Source organism: Vigna unguiculata, chromosome 10, assembly GCF_037176805.1.
Source record: "Vigna unguiculata cultivar grain cowpea cultivar isolate G323 ecotype 2 chromosome 10, ASM3717680v1, whole genome shotgun sequence".
Lineage (NCBI taxonomy): Eukaryota > Viridiplantae > Streptophyta > Magnoliopsida > Fabales > Fabaceae > Vigna > Vigna unguiculata.
In genome coordinates, this window is record NC_140801.1 from 4,520,559 (window position 1) to 4,526,269 (window position 5,711).

The 5,711-nt window shown below is 33.3% G+C and overlaps 1 pseudogene across 1 annotated transcript; it reads right to left on the reverse strand.

The window, feature by feature from the left end:
* Positions 1-493: 493 nt before the first annotated feature.
* On the reverse strand, positions 494-4,704 carry LOC114167016 (disease resistance protein Roq1-like; annotated as a pseudogene). The gene is made up of 5 exons (XR_014985478.1): positions 3,855-4,704; positions 2,660-3,743; positions 2,310-2,576; positions 1,455-2,183; positions 494-1,025 (listed from the first exon to the last, which is right to left on the reverse strand). The product of XR_014985478.1 is annotated as a disease resistance protein Roq1-like (transcript).
* Between the last annotated feature and the right edge of the window lie 1,007 nt (positions 4,705-5,711).

Genomic DNA, 5,711 nt, shown 5'->3' on the forward strand with positions numbered 1-5,711 from the left:
TTTATAAATGCAGAAACAATTTGTTTGAATAATGTTAAAAAATAAACCTATATAAAGAATCATTGGTTGTTAGGAACGTGAAGCAATCAATATTTGTACAATATTATAAACATATTATTCCAAATGTTCTTTCAATATTTCCTTATTTATAAGGAAGCGCAACATTTTACAGGACCATGTACATGCAAACGATTGTTATCCAGCATAAAACGATTGTATATTTCTTTATAGATACAAAAAAAAAAAAAAAACTTCAGCTATCTTAATTTCATAATGCAGCATCTTTTGCGGGGATCTCTTAATGAAATACTATATGCTAAAAGGTAAAAAGTTGACAAAACCAACAACGAGAAAATAAATACAATAAACAACACAAGTAAAGCCAAGGAAGCACAATGCGAGGAGCAGAAACAAGGTCATATAAACACGAATTTCTTAACTGTAAGCTATGCTATACTGAAAGAAACACAAGGAAAGTATGAGGAAACATAAATTGCACTCAAGGACAAAAGGATTAATTCCATAACTCAAGATCTTGCTGTTCTCAAAGAAGATAAATGACTTATCAGAGGTCACATTACAACTTTCTTTACAAATCTAATGAGGGAATTTTTCTTTGGCGCAGGCTCCTTTTGTAAGTCATTTAATTCATCACATATCAGATAGAGAATTGTGTTCGTGACTACCAATTCTTGAGCAAAAGTCACACAAATCTCCACCTTGTCTCCTGGTCCTAAATTTGATATTATACCTTGCCAATCTATATCATTAAAGGAAATTACCCTGCCATGGTTGTGTATCTGCAATGTGCACTTTGTGTAATTAACAATTAAGACACTTCTAAGGCATACAGGGGCCACAATTTCAGGTGTTGATAAATAAACAACACACAAAGCCATTCCCTTCAAGTCATGATCTCGAGGCACGGTGAAAAAAACAGAACGACCCTCACCCATGTGGCCGAACCAATAAGGATCATTATCACCTGGGAGAGAAACATCGCGTGACTCATTGCTTGCAAATACCTATATCATGAGATAATAAGGGCATGTTTGATTAAACAAAAATTAATACTTGGTTAAAACAAATCTGGTTAATAGTTTTGTTGAATGTATATCATCACCATCATTTCTTTAGGGATTCAGAATTCGGTTCTGTTTTTTTCTCTCATAGTTTATATTTCTACGATCATTGGGAATAAAACAATCATGTACCAACTAAAGCAAGAAAGTGGGAATCAATTTGCTAGTACTTAGTACAAGCATAATCACTTGGGTAGTTGGTTATTAAAATCAAATACTTTTGGATGAAGTTGTCTGTCTATAGAAGTGTTGGGTGCTAAAAGTTTAGAATTGTAGTTTATGTCACATACTTTATTAGGATTATTGTGTTCTCTTAATTAATAGATAAAATGACTGTGAAGATAATGAACGAAGGGAAAGCTAGAGAAGAACCTTAGAAATGATATCACTGACAGCATTGAAGAAATCCTTGCATCTTCCAACACCAATCAAAGAATACTTGAAGTGCTGCTGTGAAATTTCTGATTTTGAAATATTTACTCCATATTCGATCAGAATAGTTTCAACAAGCTTAGATAATTGAAACTCAGTGTCACATTGTACCAAAACACTTCGAAGATTTGCAAGGGTGCTAAGCAATGGGTCAAAATCATTCCAACCATTATCCTCAATATCCATGCAAAATGAGTGAACATAAGATAAGGGATTCATTATTGGTGATATCCAAGACCGAATGATAGAAGGAAAAAGATTACATGACAATCCCTCACATCCACGTAGAAATATATATCCAATGTTTTTTGAGCTTACAATTGAAAAGGGCACTTGTTTCACAGCTGCATTTTCAGCAATTAGAATTAACAAGGATTCCACTTGCACTATATATTTTTCCAATAGGTCAATCTTCGAACAACCAGAGAGAATGAGAGTGTTTAAAGATTTCAACTTATATACCTCTCTTGGGAGATTGCTTAGACTTGTACAATCTTTCAAATTTAGCAATAAAAGATTGTTGAGACATCCAATAGAATGGTGTACTTTGTGCAAGCTTGGACAATCTTTGAGAACGAGTTGTTCAAGACGTGGTAGTCCAGAAAAGTCAGGAGTTTCTCTCAAGTACATGGAGTGACTAAGATTAAGGACTTTTAGCCAACTCAAAACCTTTACAAAGATAGTTTATGACAAAATATTAGAGAAGAAAATGAAAATTTGAAACAGTTTAGTTATAAGGGGAAACAAAGAGTATTTTTATTTTTATTTTAAAAGAAAATGACACGTGATAAAAACCTGAGGTTCTTTCCAGACGAATCGAAGAAGACTGTGTTTTAAATCAATCGCCATTGCATCATGCAGATAAATGTCTTTAGGTAGGTATTCTGAAGAAAACCCTTGCAAACTGATCCATCTCAGTTTCCCAAAAACTTTGAAGAGTCTCAGAAGCCTTGATGTGTCTCTTACCCCTGAAGGATAACGTTCGAACTCTCTTGTGGCAATTAAAAACATTTTCAAAGACAATCTTTTCTGAATGACTTTTGTCTGTTGTGATGAGAAGAGCTAAGAAAAACAAATATATTGCATATGAGAAAGCAAACAGTTCCAAAAGAAATTTCAAAACCATAGATAAAAAATGTTCTTACAGTATTCTCTAATCGTTCATATTCTGCATCCTGACCAGACCATAGTGGAGGGTTCTTTCCAAGTTCCTTTCTTGAAATTTCACAAATAATTTTTCTTCCCATTTTTTGTAGCAACTGTTGCATTCCTAATTTCTTGTTCTTTTTAACTTGTACGAGGCTACGCTCAATGAGAATTCTTAGTCCACTATCAGCATCTACTCCACAGTCATTTAGGATCTTTGTAACAAAGGTTCTGCCTTTACCAACAAAGAAACAACAAACATCAAGGAATAAATCTTTTTCCATTTCATTGCGTAAACCATTGAAGCTTATTTTCAATTTCCGATGGACATCATGCTCAGGAATTTCCTTTAATTCTAACAATACACTCTTCCATTCTTCTTTAGTCCTTTCAAATAAACTACTTCCAATGACTTCAAGAGCAAGAGGTAGTCCTCCACAATAAACAACTACTCTTTTTGCAAGGTCATTGTATTCTTGTTTTGGTTTTGCTTCTCTAAATGCGTGCCAACTAAGAAGCTCAAGGGACTCATTTGTGCTCAACAGATTTACTGGAAAAGCAGAACCATTTTGAGGTATCCTTAGTAGGTGTTCTTCTCTTGCTGTAATTATTATGACAGTTCCTTTAGCGAACCATACATGACTATCGCGTAGGTTTAATAATGGATCGTATTTGGTATCGTCAAGTACGATGAGCAATTTTTTCCCACAAAGTTTTTCCCGAATCTTATTTTTTCCCATCTCAACGCTGTGTATCTCCATCTTTGTGTTTAGGACATCTGAAAGTAGTTGTTCTTGTAAATGAACATGCCCTTTTGTTTGAATAACTTGTGAAATATCTTCAATAAAACTTTTATGTGTGAATGTACCATGAAGTTGATTGTAGATAGCTTTGGCAAGGGTGGTTTTCCCCGAACCTCCCTCACCCCATATTCCTATTATACAAACTTCCCTGGATTTATCTTTTATAATTTGAATCACATCGTTCAAGCGGGATTGTAATCCAACTGGAAATTTAGTAGCAAACAAGACTGGTAAATTAAGAACGCCCTCAACAATTTTGTCCACAAGTTCAGCATCACTCCTTCAAGTTGAATAGCAATTACAGAAGAAGTCGTGTATTACCAAAATTAAAGTGCAAGCTCAAAATATGGTTGATTGAGTGAGTGAGTGAGTGAGTGAGTGATTGATTTACCTGTAATTGCTCTCATCCCATCCAAAGAAATTTGCTGCTTTGGTGAGTGTGTGGCTCCACCTGGACATGCCATGCTCTAGTTGTTGTGCTGAAAATGTTTGTTGTGCAGTTTCTTTGAATGTTTCTCCAAAATCACCCTTCTGAAGACGTACATCGGATGGCTGAATTTCGTAATATACAGGAAAAACATGTCGGGAATAAGTTTCTTGCCATTTGATGATTTGTTGGAGCTGATGAAGACACCAAGCAGATTGAGAATAGGTTTTGGTGAAAACAACAATTGCTACCCGACACAGATTGAGAATAGGTTGTTGGATGTGCATGTCATTCACTGCATTCTCCTCATGAAGGAAAGTAGTGAGCCCAACAGTAGAGAGAGCATAATCGAGATGAGAAACAAATTTCCTGCGGATGTCTTCTCCTGTGAAGTTGATGAGCACATCGTACTTCCGTGGGAGTTTGGAAGTTGAAGAGGCGAATTCTGTGGGAGGAATTGAAGACGCCATGAAGTGTTAGGAGCGAAAGCAATAATGCAACACAGTGAAAGAGATGATATCTGTACTGACACAAAAGCATTCAAAGTAACTCTTTTATATTAGTGGAAGCGCATTATGACTATCACAAAACACTTTTTACTTTACCCATTTAAGAAATTAGACCAACACCCACTTTGAACCACAGAAAAAAAAAATAGTATGAAAACTTTTATAATTATATTCTGTTTTTTTAAATTTACAAATTAAGTTTGCTTTTTATTGTAAGAGCGTTATAGTATCTCTATTTTTATGTTAAGCACGTATCACTTTAAATTTAAAAAACAAAATAACAAATACACATTAGCGTGTATATATATATATGGAGGACATTGTAATAATGAAAAACAAAATAGAAATAGAAAGTATAAATACAATTTAGAGATATATAGCTATACCGGAATTTACTTTTAAAATCAAATCAAATCAAATAACTAGATATAGCATAATTAAAACTTAGGAAGTTTAGTATCATTTATTAATAATACAAAAGAGATGAGTGTCATTCCTTTTATTAAAAACCCAAAGTAAAGTAATTTTTCCTTTTATTTGAAATACGAAATTATATGATACACATTTTTATAACGTTATTTCAATATCATTTTGTTGTAATTATGAAACAAATATTATCTTTTTTTATTTATATTTATTTGAATTCTAGTTTGCTGGTCTATATCTCAATTTAAGAATTTAATCAGTTCTTGATTTACTAATTTAATCTGTTCTTGATTTACTAAAGCAATCATACCTATAGCCGTAAAAAAATTGCTTATGATTTTTCCATGTGAAGTCAAAGGTTAAGGCTTCTAAATTCTGTTAATGACCATGATTCTTGGATTACATTAAAGGGGATATGAAGACATTTTCTTCTTAAGGGTGTTTAAAGATTAGGCGAGAAAATTTAGGGTGTGTTTAAAGTGACATCAATAATATTTGCGAGCCTGATAGGAAATAATACTCCTTTCTAATCATTTTGACTGTAAACCTTTTATAGTACGTGAAAGAGAAGTAAACAAAATTTAGGTTGATTTGTGAAACCTTTCAGAGTCAGTTAATGAAAACTGGACATAACTTAGGTTGAGTGAATCAATTATAAAAGTAAAGTATTCTACTTCACTACCTTTTTTAGTATACACTTGTTCCCACATTTATCTTTTGTATACATAACAGACAAATAGTATTAGAAAACCTATGAAAAACCATATGGAACAACTTATTCTGTTTCAAAACATGTCCAACTTCACTATATGACTTTCATAACTGTTGTTTAAAATGTTCCTAAAATCCTGTCAAAGCGTGTCTTCGTAAGGTGACTAACTTGCTG